Genomic DNA, 19,825 nt, shown 5'->3' with positions numbered 1-19,825 from the left:
CTATTTGAAATACTTTGAATGTTTTATATTTTGTTACAGACATACAGTGTCATCCTGCAACTGTTTTGCAGCATATGAAATGTCCCAAACACTATTATTATTATTATTTTTTTAATATATATATTAGATACATTTTATTATTATATTTTAAGGGTTAGACTTAAACTGCACAGACTTTGACAGCCTTGTTTTAATGTTTTATTTTATTATGAGTTTAGTTTTTTGTATTGCATAGTGTACAAATGGCTCTAATTAGCTGTTATTCACATTCTACTTTATGGAAAAACCGGCTATTGTTAAAAAACTAATCAGTGGCTGACAATGTTGCTATGCTAACTGTTACGATCACTACACACATGCTACATTAACGTACTACAACTCCCAGCATGCACCTCGCACACCCGGGTTTCTAATTCTCACTGATTACACACACAGCCAGAAGATCATGGACTGATCACAGACACCTTTAATTGCAAGATGATTCTCTTAATAAACTGCTATTTTATCCTCAACTTTGTTGTGCTGGCATCCTCATATGGCACTAACCTTGTTTTTGTTGTAAATGATGAGTAAATGTGTTATTTGTAGAAAAAATAAAAAATAAATAAAAAAATAAATAAATAAAAAATCAGATATATAACAGTTTTGTATTTTTTAAAAGTACTAGAAATATTTGTTAAGCTATATTATAGTTTATAGTTATATTTACCGTGTTTTATGACAACAGCAATTATTTGTACTTGAGTTTTTTTAATCATTCTATAAAAGCTTTTTTTCTGTATTAAATTTGATAGAATATTTAGAGATTTCATGCATAATTACATGAATTAATCTGTATAATCCGATTATTAATCTGCATAATTACAGTCACAATCATTATAAATCACATTAATGTATTTGTACAATACATTAATATCCTGTATAATTACAGTAATGATCTTTAAAACATTAATTAATCTGCATAGTTACAATAATAAATTATATATTTACAGTAATAATTTGTAAAATGACAGTAATAATCTGTATAAATGCAGTAATAATTAGCAAAATGACAGTAATAATTTGTATAAATGCAGTAATAATTAGCAAAATGGCAGTAATTACCTGTATCATTACAGTTTTAATCTGTAAAATGACAGTAATCACTTGTAATTTAGGAACAGGAATTTTAGATTATCTCCATTGTTTATTCTGAAACTTTAAGTGCAAATTATCAACAGTAATAAACTGTAATTTAATTTATTTTACCATAAAGTCTGTTCTGTATTTTTACAGGTTTTGCTTGTAATTCTGTGAAATGGTTATTTTCTGTAATTTAACAGAACATCTCTGGAAGCCCTGCTGCCAGTCTGTTGACTGTTTTTTTACAGATTTTTTTGTTTGTTTGTTCTGTAGACAATCAAAAAATATGTTGCTTAAGGGGTTTAATAATATTAACCTTAAAGTGGTTTAAAAATAAAAACTGCTTTTATTCTAAGCAAAAAAAATATAATTAACACTTTCTCCAGAAAAAAAAAAATTATAGGAAATAGTGTGAAAAAAGTCCTTGCTCTGTTAAACTCACTTGAGAAATATATGGAAAAGATCACAGGAAGGCTAATCATTTTGACTTCATCTGTATATATTTTATTTATAGCCTAATTATTACCCCCAACCCCAGCACAGTTTTTACAGCAACAGTAAATGATCTTGTCGGATCAATTTGTCCCTATTCAACATGTAAAATGGCATGAACCAGCTCGTAAAAGTGTTCTTCATCCATCAACAAAGCAAACAACTACGTTTGTGAGATCAACCATTGCTTTAAGAGTCAGACGGCAGCGCATCATTTTTCCACTGGCCGTTTTAAGTGAGTTAAACACATTTGCCCGGGCCACATCAGCCAGCAGTGTTTGTGTTTTCCTGCGATCGTAGGCCACTCTGAGTAGGCAGTAAAACTGGCTTGAGTTTGACAACTGTGGCTTTGTGGTTTCAAGAGCAGCCAGTCTCCACGAGGTCAACCAGAGGCCCGACTGAAGCCCGAATCAGAGCGGGTGTCCCTCTTTCACCGAGGGATTTTCCCCTCGGCTTCCACAAGAGAGGAAAAACTGAAGAGCAAATCAGTTTTGGAAATGCACTTGACCTCAGGCAACAATTATACAGAGCGGCGGAGCTTGTTATTTTTCAGCTCTATTCTGGGATCAATTGGAGGGACCGGTGAAAACGCATCTGCTAAAGACTGGCGGTTAGTGTGAAAATACGAGCGCTGTAAACAAGCCTACAGGATATGAGAATAAATAGCCCTTTCTTTATTTGTATCAGGTCGTGCATCTAATTGGAACCTCATGAGGATCGGATGCATGCAGTCCACATTATGTCTGCTGTGTGCAATGGAGGAGTTATTTCATTTTAAGCTAACCAGAAATGCCTTTGCTGTTGGGATGATGGCACTGAATCTGTTGGAAAAAATACAATGGATCAAGAATCCAAATAAGCCATAATCAGATATGAACAAATAATTGTTACAAAGAACACAAATGCTTTGAGCACATTTATTTAACGAGTTACAGTATTTACAGTCTTTTTTTTCCTATCCATAATTTTTATTGGTAACACTTTATAATAACTACACACTATAAATCATTTAATAAGCATCAGCAAATAGTTAATTCATGATTTGTTAAGCATTAACTCTACATTAACAGATGTTAGTAAGCAGTTTATATCTGCAGATACAAATGCTCTATTCTTTATTAATAAACGATTCAAACGAACATTCAAATATCTTATTATTCAGGCATAATAGTTAATTTGTATGTTAATAAGTGCTTTATTAAGTCAATCTCATCCAGTTTTGACAATCTAAAGTGAGGACTATTTATGCTTTATAAATCCCTTATAAATGACAATTAAGGTCCAAGATTTAGAATAAAAGTTACTTGTAAAATGTGTTTGCTATTTAACAACAATGTACTGAAAATTGACTTTACTTACATCAGATTCCATTTGGTCTTAAAGCCTTTTTCAATGAGTTCTTATTTAGATATTTCTATTATTTTTGATGACATAACAGTCAGAAAAGGACAAAGGAGCTCATGTATGTTACAAATTCTGGACCTTTGTCAAACCACCCCAACCCCCCCATCCATGTATGTATGTATGTATGTGTATATATATATATATATATATATATATATATATATATATATATATATATATATATATATATATATATATATATATATATATATGTGTGTGTATGTGTATGTATATATATATATATATATATATATATATATATATATATATATATATATATATATATATATATATATATATATATATATATATATACATACATATATACACACACTCACCAGCCACTTTATTAGGAACACCTAACTAGTACCGGGTTGGACCAGGCAACATTTTTCCAATTTACCTTTTTCCAATTTTGATGAGCCTGTGTGAATTGTAGCCTCAGTTTCCTGTTCTTTGCTGACAAGAGTAGCACCCGGTGTGGTCTTCTGCTGCTGTAGCCCATCTGCCTCAAGGTTTGGAATGTTGTGCGTTCAGAGATGCTCTTTTGCAGACCTCTGTTGTAATGAGTGGTTATCTGAGTTACTGTTGCCTTTCTATCAGCTCGGACCAGTCTGGGTTCTCTTCTGACCTCTGGCATCAACAAGGCATTTGCTACCACAGAACTGCCGCTTACTGGATATTTTCTCTTTTTCAGACCATTCGCTGCAAACCCTAGAGATGGTTGTCCGTGAAAATCCCAGTAGATTAGTAGTTTCTGAAATAGACCAGCCCGTCAGGCAACATCAAACATGCCACGTTCAAAGTCACTTAAATCACCTTTCTTCCTCATTCTGATGCTCGGTTTGAACTGCAGCAGGTCGTCTTGAGTTGCTGCCATGTGATTGGCTGATTAGAAATTTCAGTTACTGAACAGTTGGACAGATGTACCTAATAAAGTGGCAGGTGAGTGTACAGTGAACATTACAACATTTCAACAAAATTTTTCAATTTATTTATTTTTTTATTGCTTCTCTTGATTTTTCCTCCTTTTAAATTTGTATTTAATATTTTTATATAACATATAAATTTGGGTGTACACATTTTTGGACTGTTATTGTGAGCTATTTTGTTAGATAAGCTCCAGATTTGGCTTCAGTTCTGGCTAATTTAATGTATATGCACATATATAATATTGTAAAGCTTCATATTAAAATTATATATATATATATATATATATATATATATATATATATATATATATATATATATATATATATATATATATATATATATATATATATATCATTTTTATTATTATTGTTAATTATATGTATTATTTATTATAGGGTACACATAAAAGCATCTGCAAGTATATTCTCTTGAGAGAGAGAAAAACCTTTATCACTAGGTAGTGTACCTGGATTTACTGTGGCAAATGCATTTATATGTATGCTTTATTTGCATTATACGAGTTATTGTTTTACTATGTATAACAACTGAAATGAAAATAAAAATGTAATCAGAATTAAGCCTTAAAGTATCTTACCGGAATACCGCAATACGGTAAATATCTGGAAAATTACCAGAACGACTAAATTCAAAAAAGCGCTGTTCAAACATGCAAGGACATTCCGGAATTTTTCCGGTAAAGACCATTCACACGTCTATTTCAAAATACTGGTAAATTCAGACATCAACCAGAAATGAGCTCTAAACAGCTGCGCTTGTATTTATAATCATAGAAGGGGTCTGGCTTTTGTTGATGGTTTCACTTTTATTTAAAGCTTTAGCATTCACACAGCTGTTTTGTCCCAGAGACATCCAAAGGTAGAAGCACGAGCCGCAGCTAAACGTTTTACACATTTGACATTACAAATTCTGTGGATGGATAAGTATTCTGAAAAACTTCGATAAAAACATATGGAGGAACACGTTCACATGTACATAATATGTGTGTGCTGGCACTCACCGGAGCACTTCTTCACATGCACACGCATCAAGCAAGCAAGGTAAACAAACAAGGGGTTTATCAAAAGCATTTTATGAATAATTTTAAACACAGTTGGCTTTAGGAAGGAACAAAGATCGTTATCTGACTGACACCTAGCGTCTATCTGTGTCTGGAAAAATATTCAAAAGCTTTTATTTTCACAAACCGCACAGATGTGATTAAGGGACGCCTCACACTATGATATCCAAACCGTGCCCACGCCCGTTTCCCAGATCGTTTTAGAAGTTTGAGTGCTCTGAATCGGTTCACTTGGGCTTTGGCGCGGTACGCTTGTGTGTGTGAATGCAAAACTCGCCGCCAGAGCCCGAAACTGAAAGCGAGACGTGATTATTAAGGGACTGTTTCATATGCGTTTATTAATCATTCTTACTGTTCAATGAATGCAAACTGTCGTAGTTTATAAAAGACGCAAACCCCTCACTGCACGAAAGCTCCGCACCTTCAGCAAACATCCTAATTCCTGCAGCACGAGGACTTTATGATTGTTTATGAGCGTCAAAAGCGGCTGATCTGTTTAGCGAAATATTTGACTGCGTGTCGCTGCATATCAACTGACTTAAACGACGATATAACTGAAGAAATCTCCACAGTGCTGAGCGAGAGTACTCGACGTAATAATTGACAACGTAAGCGTGCACAGGCCCGAATGTAATGTGAGTGCGGGCCGTCGGGGGAGACGGGAGGGGGTACAAGCGTTTAAGGAAACTGTACATAGTGTGAGTATGCCCTTTTATTGGATTATTGTAAAGTGTTCAAATGAATTGATATGATCCATTTATCATATTGTAATAATCTCAAGATTAATTTTGTAGCTTGGTTTTAAAATGGCAGATGCCTTCAGGTTTATACTCTTGCTGTGTGTTGCTACTGTGCTAAATAATTATAAAAATCTTTATTAATCGTGCGATAAATGTTATTTCCATTCTATTATTATTTATTACAGTTTCAATTTCATTTCATTCTCAGTTGAAGATGTGTAAGATGCAGGGAGAGATTTTCTGGGACAGTGTCTTTCACTTCTTGTGATCCTGATAATGTTGAGCAACAGCAATATGTTGCGGCTGTCTCTTAAATGCATTCATAATGAAAATATAAACTCTATTCGTGTAATGGTTAGAGTCAATAAAAGCCACAGAACTGAAAAGCAAGAAAAAGCTCTATGGCTCCAGCTCTGCCCCATTTTGCGTATGAGTGAGATGTGATGTTTGTGGTACAGAATGTACCCAGGGCCTATATGTGATATTTTTATGGGTCTATGCTTACACGCACAGAATTCACTGCCGCTGAAAAATAGCCCAAACACAACGCAGGTCTGCTGTGAGGATTCCAGCGGATTGTGTTTCTTTCCAGAATTCTCTTGGCACCCGATGAAGACACGGGGCCATTATCCTCGCATAGTTGCTTAAATAGTTCTCCCCGTATAATTTCAGCATTAATGTTAAAGCAAAAATGAGCCCTACCAGCTCATATTTTTCCAACGTCATGACCACCTCATCATTCTCTGCTTGCTTTAATCCCCATAGACACGTTCAGGCCTGCGAGACCCTCCAAAAAAAGGCCAATAGTAGAAACTATTGCTGGCAGGCAGGCAGTCGTCCAGATACAGGCTACATAACCTGCAACATCTGTCTATGATGAACGATTACAGTCAGAATTCTCCCAAAATGACAAAACTACTATTTACTCACGCTCACGACATTACAGACCTGTATGACTTGCTTTACTGTATGAAATGTACACTGTTGGATGTTCATCAGGACATCTGCACTTATATAGACATAAAAATGGGTCCAAATAGGTCAAAAGTGTCAAGGTATCTTCCGTTCATTCCATATCCGTTTTCAAACAAAAAAGGAAAACTAAGAAAATGGCAGTTTTTAATTTTTTTGTTTGCTCACAAACGAGATTTTGGCTCGATTTTTGTTTTTTAATTTAGAGTAGGAAAACGGATAAACAACGTAACAAGCTCAGATTTGGTTGACCAATCAGAGGAAAATCATGGGCGTTTCAGCACCACCTACCGGTGTATAATGAATTTTAAAGTCGTTTATCCATTTTCCTACCCTAAATTAAAAACCAAAATCAAGCCAAAATCTCGTTTTTTTTTTTTCATTTTTTGTGAGCTAATCTTGTTTTTTAGTTTTCATTTTTTTTGTTTGAAAACGAATATGGAATGGACGGAAGATACCCTGATCCAAAAGGATAAATTTCTACATTTTATTTTAGAAACAGGCTCAATTTATAACTACCTTAGAGTTAAATAGGGTCTGATGGGAGTATTTTTAGCTTAGCTTAGCATAAATCATTTAATTGGATTAGACCATTAGCATCTTTTATAAAATTTGCAATCCATGGCTGAAGTTTGCTTTAATTTGTTAACGAGACATGTTGGTCATTAAATTTTACAGACACTGTATATATATATATATATATATATATATATATATATATATATATATATATATATATATATATATATATATATATATATACATATAAAGATATATATATACATGTATGTATATAACAGACACTGTTATTTGTTCATCAGGACAGACTTAAAACAATGGGTCCAAATCTATCAAAAGGACACATTTTTACATTTTATTTTAGGAACAGGCTCATTTTACAACTATTCTATAATTAAACAGTTTAAATTTAGCATTTTTGAATTTATTCAATGTCTGGGTCTAACGGCAGAACTTTTAGCTTGGCTTAGCATAAATGATTGAATTGGATTAGACCATTAGCATCTTGTTCAGAAAAATGCAATCCATGGCTAAAGCATTCGCAATGATAATATGCAGTACTGTTACCAAGTTACCTAGCAGGGAACTATTTTCTGGCACTGTGAAATATCATTGCACCTACTACAGTCATGGTACAGCAACAAAGTTCTTTGATTATTACGCCAGAACGAGTATATAGTTCATAGACATATTGGCTAAGAAGATACTTTTCATTTTCCTTCAGTCTAACGAAGATCAATTATCGGAACTTTAAAAAAAAAAACATTTGATCAAGGTGCTAATGGTCTAATCTGATACAATGGTTTATGCTAAGCTAAGCTAAAAGTGCTTCTGTCAGACTCGGTGATCAGCTGAAAAGATTTTTAAAAATGCTAAAACTCAACTGTTTAACTCAAGGGGAATAATTGAGCCTATTTCTAAAACCAAAAAAAAAGTGGAGTGTTCCTTTAAAGCCAATCTATACTATATAGGGATCACTTACAGTAATTAGATTTTCCAACATCCGTTCGCCTTTCTTTAAAATTACAAACATGGAACAATGGCAACGTGAAAGAAAGAGCAAACCTTAAATTAAGAGTTTGCTTTAATTTGCTAACGAGACATGCGCAAGGATTTTGGTCATTATATTTTACAGCACTGTTTTGTCTCACGTTACGATGCTGTAAAAGTTATCGCTCTGTCTGGGACGGCTTTGATTGAAATACAGACATCTGGATTTCGGTCCTTTTTCATGGCAAAATATTTTCTGATCCAATAAAAATGACTGTAATGCTTTTAATCATTTTTCTGAAATAAGTGTTGGGGGTGTTTTTGTTAACATGAGATATACCCCTCATTAGTGTACAGTAATTAACAGTGCAAGTTCTTGACTAATGGGACAAATCTTTTATCAATACCTGTGAACAAAGTTTTGTTTTTATAACACATAGGACATAATAATATTTATTATGTTTAATAGAGCTAATAATTCTGACGTCAACTGTAGAGCCTATGATTCCTTTACATATATTATTGAGAATATTCCATATAAAATCTCGAAAGCTAACACTTATTCTAATCTCATTTATAAATCATATAAATCATTAATGGTTGTAATTTATTATTAAGTAGGATATTGTTTATTTTATTATTTATTTTAAAGTCTACTTTTACAATTTGACACATTTAAACCACTGCAGAAATGTTCTAACCAACAGACCCATGTCATGTATAGTACAGATATATTACTTAATAAATAACCTACTATAAATTAAAAGCATTAACATATGCTATATATATTTGTTTACACAACCTTTGGAGACGTAACATAAATTCCTCTTTTAAATAATAGGTCACTTATAGCTTTTGTCATGAGCCATGGCTGTGTTGAAAATGACATCAATGTTTTCAAAGTGCACTACAAAGGGAACGCAATTGTAAATATGAAGATTGCTAAAACTAAACTGTAAAAATACTTTGAAAGCAACTTATACCTAAGAGAGATGACTTTAATGTGTTTTTTTTAATCATTCCAAGTTTAAATATTAGAATGTTCTAAATGAATAGGGCATAGAGGGGATGACGGGGAATAGAACACAGCCAGGAACTATGTTTCTAACTACAGCTCTAGAGATGTAGTTGCAAACGTAGAAGTTTGCAATGCAGTTTGCGAATGTTCGTTGGAAAGATGAATTTGGGAAATGCCAAATCAACGAACTATGTTAGTAACGACAAAACTTGCGATCTTAGTTGGCTAACAATGGTTTTCGGAAACGCACTCCTGGTAAAATGTGTGTAAAAAAAAAAAAAAAAATATCGCAGTCAATTTTTTTTTGACATTGTGCATAGTTTAGTCTACGAAATGTTAGCGCTGTTAATGTATTTCAGGTGACAAGAAGAGATGCACAATATATCAAAAACAATATCGTTATTGTTAAATTAAATACATTAAGGCTAAGATAAAAATGTTCCCAAAAAATCCCAGAAATCAGATTGAACGGATTCAAAAATGGTAAAACACAACTGCACAACTCGAAGGTACTTGGAAAATGAGCCTATTTCCAGAAAAGGTGGAGTGTTCCATTAATGCAGAGCCTCTGAAGGACAGAAGGAAGTTCACATCGTCACTAGAATTTTAAGATGCATCCACTATTATTACGAGTGAGTCATTGGATCATTCACCAAACGTACTGCATATTGCTCAAATCTCGCAAGGGCTTATTCTGCTTTGGTTTTGTGCTTTAGCGCATTATGCTTTGGAAGCGCTTTGACTTGGCGAATCAAAAGCAGACAAAGTACCTGGCAATATCGTGTGTAATATGTAATTTAGTCGGTATTAAATTCTTTTCAACTATTGTATTCAGAATATTCACAAGGAGCCTGCTTCATGTGTATCTGTGTTTTCCTACACAAATCTGTCTGCATCTCCGAGATCCCAGATGAAAGAGGGGATCGGAATTGGCAGCTTTGTTTTGCAGGTCTGCTTTCCCAGTACTTGGGCCGAGTCCATTCCCCCGGAGAGCACTCTTGACAGCGAGCGCTGCCAAAAAAGCTCTTGAATGCTGCCTGACTGTCACTCTTATCTGCACCATGACATCACACAATATAGGAAATATGACTGTGCAGATCTGAGGTCAGCCGGGTGAAGATTTAGCAGGCGAGTGAACTGCTCATGCACCAGTTTCATTATTCGGTGAAGAAGAAGAAGATAAACAAAAAGAGCGTGCGGGTGATGTTTGAATGAGGTGACCCGCTGGAGCAGGGCATTGGGTCAGGGCCAGTGCACAACATAGTTTTGTGAACTCACGCATGCTGTCAGTATCAGAGGTGCGATACACAGCTGCTTAGAATTATCGTGGAATTTTGTTTGGGAGTGCAAAAAAATGTTCTGGAAAGCAGGGAATTCTTGTTTCGCTTCTTGTTGGAAATCCTCATGTGACAAATCTAGAGGTGATCAGAGAACGAAACTACATTTACATGATACAAGGGACAGTTCACCCACAAATATACACTCACCATCAGGTGGATGTAAATCTTTTTGAGTTTCTGTCTTCTATTGAACACAAAATAAGGTATTTTGAAGAATGCTGAAAATCTGTAACCACTGACTTCCATAGTAGGACATACAAATAGCATGGAAGTTAATGAATAACTTGTTTTGAAATCTAGAGGTGACCAGAGAATGAAGCTACATTTTTAATCATATTAAAGGGACAGTCCACCCACAAATGTCAATTTTAATCACTATTTAATCACCCTCAGGTGGATGTAAATCTTTATGAGTTTCTGTTCTTGTGTTAAACACAAAAGAAGGTATTTTAAAAAATGCTGAAAACCTGTAACCACTGACTTCCATAGTAGAACATAGAAATTGTGTGCTCAATGCATAGGTTGTTTATCCAAATCTGACCAATCAGGGCACTTACTATCTTTATCCCAGCCTCTCCAGGTGCTGTTAGGTGAATCTAGAGCTGAGCTAAATACTTATGCAGGAGTCAGGAGAGGAAAATTACAGCAGCCAATAACAATCAGAATTTCTATGACAAGATGGTAGGAGTCAAAATTACATAATGACAGCTGCACGATATTGCAAATAAACTCACAATGTGATATTTAGTTTTTTGCTAGCTATATTTATATACAGCTGAAGTCAGAATTATTAGCCCCCCTGATTATTTTTTCCCCAATTTCTGTTTAACGGAGATATTGTTTTCAACACATTTCTAATCATAATAGTTTTAATAACTCATTTCTAATAACTGATTTATTTTATCTTTGCCATGATGACAGTAAATAATATTTGACTAGATACTTTTCAAGACACTTCTATACAGCTTAAAGTGACATTTAAAGGCTTCACTAGGTTAATTAGGAATGTGTGTGTGTGTGTGTGTGTGTGTGTGTGTGTGTACATATACATTATATATATACTATCCTATAATTTATACTATATACTACGGGTTGTCGATATGACCTAAAATTAATATCACGGTATTTTTCATCTTTTGAACGGTGACGGTATAATATCACGGTATTACTTTCAATAGCAAAATAATATACATCTCAAGGAAGAACGGACAAAAGAAAGTCTCACTTCTATCACTCTTTAAAAGTTTTGGTTTGGGTCATTGTAAATGCTCAGTCTCGTTATGAGCTGATCTTCATTTCTCTGTGTTGGTGGAATAAAGCAGGCGAGTCAGCCGCACCAATTTATGAGCAGACAGAGCAGGATTCTCGCGATGACCACCAGCGCAATTCCGCTCTTTGTTATGAGCTGTAGTTTCAGTGTAAACTTAGTAAAGACGAGTTTCTTTGGCGATGATGTGTACAGTGTTAGATTTTATATTTAGCGGACATTTGCGCTGAACACGCGGTGAATGCAACGCATCGAGATTCGGGCACCTTCTCCGAAAACACTCGATTGATCTCAGCTGGCGGATCAACATTTACCTCATGTCATGATCGCTGTCATCTGCGCCATTATTATTATTATAACTTTAGGTGAGGTTTGCAAACCTGTGCCGTTGAGAACCGTTGATACAAGGCAGGATGGATCCATGCTTTCATGTTGTTGATGGCAAATTCTGACCCTACCATTCAATGTCGCAGCAGAAATCGAGACTCATCAGACCAGGCAACATTTTTCCAATCTTCTATTGTCCAATTTTGATGAGCCTGTGTGAATTGTAGCCTCAGTTTCCTGTTCTTAGCTGACAGGAGTGGCACCAGGTGTGGTCTTCTGCTGCTGTAGCCCATCTGCCTTAAGGTTCAACATGTTGTGCGTTCAGAGATGCTCTTCTGCAAACCTCTGTTTTAACGAGTGGTTATTTGAGTTACTGTTGCCTTTCTATCAGCTCAAATTCTCCTATGCCCATTCTCCAAGTCTGGCCATTCTCCTCTGACCTCTGGCATCAACAAGGCATTTGTGCCCACAGAACTGCCTCTCACAGGATATTTTCTCTTTTTCGGACCATTCTCTGTAAACCCTAGAGATGGTTGTGCGTGAAAATCTCAATAGATCAGCAGTTTCTGAAATACTCAGAACAGCCCGCCAGAACAAACATGCCACGTTCAAAGTCACTTAAATCACCTTTCTTCCCCATTCTGATGCTCATTTTGAGCAGCAGCAGATCATCTTGACCTTGTCTACATCGAGTTGCTGCCATGTGATTGTCTGATTAGAAATTTGCGTTAATGAGCTGTTGAAAAGGTGTACCTAATAAAGTGGCCGGTGAGTATGTGTGTGAATTTGATTTAAATACCTACTTGAAGAGAAATCATAATTTTACATTGGTTGGAATGATTTTATAGGTACTGCATATGCGTAAATTATTAGTGACTGTCATGATAGAAAAATATAGTGTATCCTGAACCCAGCAAGTCATTATATATATATATATATATATATATATATATATATATATATATATATATATATATATATATATATATATATATATATATATATATATATATATATATATATATATATATATACGTATATATATATATATACGCTCTGAAAAATGAACAACTCATTAAGAATGAACTGCACAAATGTAACCATTTACCTCAATGCTGCCCACAATGCTTCTTGGCATTCATTGCCTCATATAACACTTAAGAAAACAGAACATTTTTAATTATCATTAAAAGTAACCGAGTAGGTAAAGGAAATCTGAATAAAACCAACCAATAACCACTGGCATCTCATTTCGTATTCTCAGCAGTGAATGTTACTTTCTGGTATTTGATTGTTGTTCTTGTTCTCTCTCCGCTTACACCGAAAGCCCAGTAAATGTTTCAATAAAACTCATATTTGGAGCCTGCTGCTTTAACATATCACTTGTGCGCCGCCTTTGGTCTCGTGCCCTTCTAAAGCCTGCAAATCTGCTGTGGAGTCGCTCTGAAATGACCTTAGGAGACACCAGGGATTTGCCAGAATGGTTGATGAGACTTTGTTTTTTGCCATATATGTTTTTTGGATGCTGCCCTTAACGTTAATAACATAAAACCCACACTGTGGAATACACCATTAACGGTTATTTTCCTTGGCTCTTCGCTGGACTCAGGTTAGAGACGGAGGAAACACAAACCAGCCTCCGTTTTTTTAGAAACGAGGTTAAGCTGTCTATAATTGTCCATATTTTTCTAATCAGCTCATGGCACTGTTTGAAGGAGACTGACTTAAGCATACTTTGGGGGTGAATGATGCAAAATCAAAACTTTGTGGAGTATTTCAAACATTGGCCAGGGTTTTTTTGAGAGTGGAGTATTTACAGCAGGAAAAGTGAAAGACATAATAGGAAACATTTGAGGCTCTGAAAGAAAAGCAGCAAAAACAAGACGACCTGCCGGATTCTGCTGTACGGCATTAAACCATTTACTGTTTTTCTCCTCGCGTGATTGTTAGCGATATCAGGAGTCTGGTCGTGAATGTAATAACCGACTAATGACTTGGGTAACACGTTGTAAACTTTGCAGTGTTTTTTTTTCCCCTGTGTGGGCTGAGAATGTTCTCAATGTCGTCAGCAGCAGTAGATCACTGTCAGACATAATATGAGTCCTGACCCACTGATTTGGACAGCGGCCAGACGACCCCAAAATGATCTATTGATGGACTTCTCTCTGGATGATGGAGTAATGAAATGACGGCGTAAACTCTATCCTCTTGGAGCTCAGCGCTGGCACTACAGCGTATATAACCATTATTTGTAAGCGAGAGACATGCTTTGTATTTATTTACACAACAGGTCGATCTTTAGATTTGATCTGCCGTCATTTAATACAGCCCTGGGATGGCTTTACGCTTCTCTATGTTTGCGGCATTGCGGACCAGAGTATTTGAGTGGTGCAGATCTGAGACATTACTTTTTATATGTATTTACATTTCATAAACAAAAGATTAACTGGCATCTAAGTCCAACTATCTTTCTTTTACAGTATTTGCATTATAACTTTGCTAAAGAAGTACTTAGTTACATAGTCACCACATAAGGCCCTGTACACGCAAACAGGGGTGTTTTTCAAAACTGCCGGTTTTTCTACACGATTTTGCTGTTTGTCCACATGAAAATAGAGTATCTGGTGACTGAAAACAAAATTTTAAATAATTCCTTAAATTTATATAGCGCTTTTCTAAACACTCAAAGCACTCTACACATTGGGGGGAATCTCCTCATCCACCACCAGTGTGCAGAATCCAGTTAAACCCCTACTCTTTTTCGAACGACATCCTGGGATTTTTAATGACCTTAGAGAGTTAGGACCTCGGTTTAACGTCTCATCCAAAAGAGCGCTCAATGAGCAGTTTAGAGTCCCCATCACTATACTGGGGCATTAGGACCTACACAGACCACAAGTTGAGCACCCCCTGTTGGCCTCACTAACCACGTTTGGCAGCAACTTAGCTTTCCCATGTGGTCTCCCATCCAGGTATTGATGGGGCGCAGTCCTGCTTAGCTTCAGTGGGTGACCATGTGAGAGTTGCAGAGAGCTAGCTACCAACATGAAAACAAAACGAAAAACTCCGACCAGGGTGAAGATTTTACAAAAGTGAATGTGCTCGGTTTCCTCCTTTCTGATTGGCCAACAAGGCTGGGTTCACACTAAACATGGAAGACGCGAATAAGGCAAATTCAGTACGTTCACATATTTGCGTGGGACACTCAAATTTGCATTGACTTACAGTTGGTCATAATTATTAGCCCCCCTGAATTATTAGCCCCCCTGTTTATTTTTTTCCCAGTTTCTGTTTAACAGAGAGAAGATTTTTTTTTCAACACATTTCTAAACATAATAGTATTAATAACATATTTCTAATAACAGATTTATTTTATCTTTGCCATGATGACAGTAAATAATATTTGACTAGACATTTTTCAAGACACTTCTATACAGCTTAAAGTGACATTTAAAGACTTCACTGGGTTAATTAGGTTAACTAGGCATGTTAGGGTAATTAGGCAAGCTATTGTATAATAAGGGTTTGTTCTGAAGACTATCGAATAAAAATATAGCTTAAAGGGGCTAATAATTTTGACCTTAAAATGTTTTTTTATTAAAAACTTTTATTCTAGCCGAAATAAAACAAATAACACTTTCTCCAGAAGAAAAAATATTATCAGACATACTGTGAAAATTTCCTTGCTCTGTTAAACATCATTTAGAAAATATTTAAAAAAGAAAAAAAAATTCAAAGGGGGGCTAATAATTCTGACTTCAACTGTATATGTAATTTACTTGCAAAAGTACTTAATTCTCCGTTTGATGTGAACCCAGCATACAAGATTTTTAGCGCCCTCTGTTAGTTTGGCATGCCCTTAACATGCATCATAGTATATATTTGCATCTTCATGTGGACGGAGATTTTTTTAAATGAAAGCAGGGAAAACTCCCTGTGTCTGTGTGGCCATGGCCTTAGTAAGGGCAAAGACTATAGAATACACAAGATGTGTCACTCATACAGTTTTGAATGGGGAAAAGTGTAATAGTCAATATGACGAATGAAGCACCGCATACTAGTACAAGAACCAATCATTGATTGTTACAGACTGACGTTTCCCAAGGAGAAAAGCTCAGACCAGATGTGTGCTTTTACGATAATTTGGTGGTCAACAAATGCACTGGAATCTCTGCGAATACTTGCTTCACAGACATAAGAAGTATGCCAAATAAGGCTTGAAATCTGTACTTTTAAATGAACCAAGTGCACCTGATAACAAACGTTTTTTGATTTTGTAATCTGTATGAAACGAACGCGAGGTACAGTCCGTCTTGTCAAATGCTCATCCCATGCAGCAGCTACTAAAACACCCACAAACTTGTAAACAAAGAGTCCCTGTCATTTCTGGAGTAGATTCACCATTATGACCAAGTTGAATTAATTTAGATGAGCAGTATAATATGTCAAAGCATTATCCAAAGGATTATAATGTATAGAACAGCCATAAATGAGGTTGGTGTACGCATGCGCATTAGCTTGGGCAACCTGAAAATATGCCGATTTTGTTTGATTCGGACGTTTAGAAACAACTTAAGAGATGGTTTTTATTGGTGAATCCAAATATGTAATGTAATCATAAGCTTGGCAAACAGTTTTGAAGAATTTGATGTTTCCCCATTGAGACAGAAGGCCCGAGCATACTACCCGAGAGGCATTTTAAAGATGGCTGCCGAGTGAAATGACTTGCCTTAAAGGGACTTTGGTTAAGATTTGAGTTAAGGTTAGATTCAGGGGTAGGTTTAGAGAGAGTACCTAGTTATTTTCCTTGAGAAGTACAGTATATGATGTGTAAATGCAAACAGGTTTGCAAAATAAAGTGCTTTTGATGGTCCTATAAATAAAATTTACTATGGAAATGCTTGTTCTTGTCATCGAATTAAAAAAAAGTAACAAAAGGGAATTATGACTTTAAGTTTGGCTTTCTTTCTTGCAGCTGTGAGTTTGCATCTGCAGATTAGACATCTTAGAATGCTGAGTTTACATCTGGCAGTTCAGAAAAAGTTAGAATTGGAAGAACTAAAATTACAAAACAATTAAAACAATGGGAAGTCCGAAATAAAAAAGTCAGAATTATGTGAAAAAACGTCTCGATCTCATGAGGAAACAACTTTTTTATGCATTGTCAGAAAATTGACTAATTCACAGGAGTTCACACAATTTGATTTCATTCAGACAAAAATGTGCCATTTTTAAAAGGAGGTATGACTCCAAACCCCACCCCTTAACACAACCGTCACTGGGGAATCAGCCACTAAATCAAAATGTTATGAAGTGTACTTTTACTTTCCCTTGAGTACATTTTTAGTGCCGTATCTGCACTTTTACTCTACTGTTTTCCTTCAACCTGCAGTCAACGCTTCATTTTCTTGTCTATGGGGATTGGCTGAGTAGAAAAGTCAGTTCTGTGATTCCTGTCCAATCAAATCGCACATAGAAACTAAACTGCATCATACAGAACAACCTCAAGACATGAATGCTTCATAAATGCAGCTAACTATTTGGAAGCATTAAATGAGTGCAAGAAGATGTCAGAAATCATACGCAATGACCCAGAGTCATTAGACTGCATGTCACCGATGAGAAGATGCCTACCTTAAACAATAACTAAATGCACTATAGAATGTTACTATACGTTTTCACACATGCACAATTTGCATGTAAACACATCAGACTTTCACAGTGTAATATTCACTACTCATGAGTACTTTTAGAAGGGCTACTGTTTACTCCTACTTTGTGTAATATTTCCAACAGACATTTTACTCTATTTGCATTACATTTTGGGGTAAGTAATGGTACTTTTACTTGAGTAAGAATTTTCAGTACTCTTTCCACCACTGGAAATATATAAATAAAAAATCTTTCTAGCAATTTTTAGAGTTCGCAGCTCACAGTGGTTGTTTTTTGTCCCCTAAATTGTGACACATAAATTAAGAATTATGAAAGAAAAGTTTTTTGTTTGTCTACCTTTAATAATATTTAGCAGATTTCAAATCAAGTCGAGCTTTATAATCATTCTGCAACATGTGTGGACATAAAGTGTAAAGAAATGTCTCGCATGACCACAGTGCTACATTAATAAACATATACATTAATATGAACACAACACCGGATGTAAGAGCAATTTTTAATCCTATACATAACTGGAGTGGTTATCTAACTATATATATACCATAAATGGTTTACATAACCTAAGATAAATTCAGTGGAACCTTTCACTATACAATATCTCCTCTTTATAATCAGCATTCAAGCGTCCTGTTTTAATAATCCAGATTATTCAAATATTCTTCACACTTTAAAAAATTAAATAAATAAATAAAAATGACACCCCCTCTCTAACTCTTTTTGAAACCTTTCATTTTAAGAGTGTATGTGAGTTAAATGTGTATGTTTATAATATATAAACACAATATGCAGAGAGTGACAAAGAAGAAATAGGCAGTGTACCTTTAAGAGATGCAGACTCCTGGCTCGTCGCCCGTTCTCCAATCTGCTGATGATGAGGCCTGTGATGAGGAAGGAACCGGGATCCATTTTTAGCGATGAGTTCATCCTTTACGGCAGGGAGAGAGAGAAAAAAAGAGAAAGAGCACAGCCATAAAAAGTGCAGTCCGTGTGCTCCTGACGTTCTGTCTGCCGTACCTGACAGCACGGCGCATCTGCACTTATCTGAATTTAGCTATCAATCAGGGGTGAAACCATACAGCACTAGAAGATGTTAATTAAAATAATGAGGGGTCTCGGAGAGCAGCGAGCAATGCTGAAAGTTTAATGCCTGTCTGAATGTGAAGCTCTTTCAGAAGGAGCTACAGTACACGTCGCCTGTTGCATATTCGGATGAAAAATTGAGTATTGGTTTTGATAATGAGCCAAATAATAAACTAAGCAGACTAATCCCTCGGGGTTGTTCATATTCAAAAGCTGTTGTCTTTTTGCTGACATTTAATGCTTAATTCAATTCATGAACATTAATTACAATCGATTTATGTAATGTAACTCCTGTTCTCCACTGTTATAGCGCCACCTTCTGTCCAAATTGGATGCTTTTATATACTGTGTTTAAGGGGGTAGTTCACCCAAAATTTGTTGTTCGTTAGTACATCCTAAAACCATGTAAGGTGTATGGCTTTTATTCCTTCACTAAAACATTAGAAAGTTGGTCTTACATGGGAACTGACCCTTGTTTGTTTGTTTTGGGTTGCCACATACAGAATAATCAAGTAATTTTTCATTAAATTAATATTATTAGCGGCAAAGACTAAAGAATACACAAGACCTGCCAGCCGTATATTTTCGAATGGGGAAAAGTGTAACGGTCAACATGGTTAATGAAACCTCGCCTTCAAGTACAGGGGCCAATCAGCGCTTACTAGACGGGCATTCTCCGGGGGAGGGGCTCAGACAAGACGTGAGTCTCTGCTGATTTTGTGTGATTCGAATGTTTAGAAACTAAACTAAAGACAAAGGTGTTGTTTAATTTTAATGGCGATTCCTACTATGACATTTAATTGTAAGCTTGGCAAGCAATTTGGAGAATTTGATGTATCCTCATTCAAACAAATTGCCCAAGCAAAATGC

This window comes from Danio aesculapii, chromosome 5, assembly GCF_903798145.1.
Source record: "Danio aesculapii chromosome 5, fDanAes4.1, whole genome shotgun sequence".
NCBI classification, from domain to species: domain Eukaryota; kingdom Metazoa; phylum Chordata; class Actinopteri; order Cypriniformes; family Danionidae; genus Danio; species Danio aesculapii.
The sequence above is the reverse complement of the archived record's forward strand: the minus strand, read 5'-3'. Positions refer to the sequence as shown.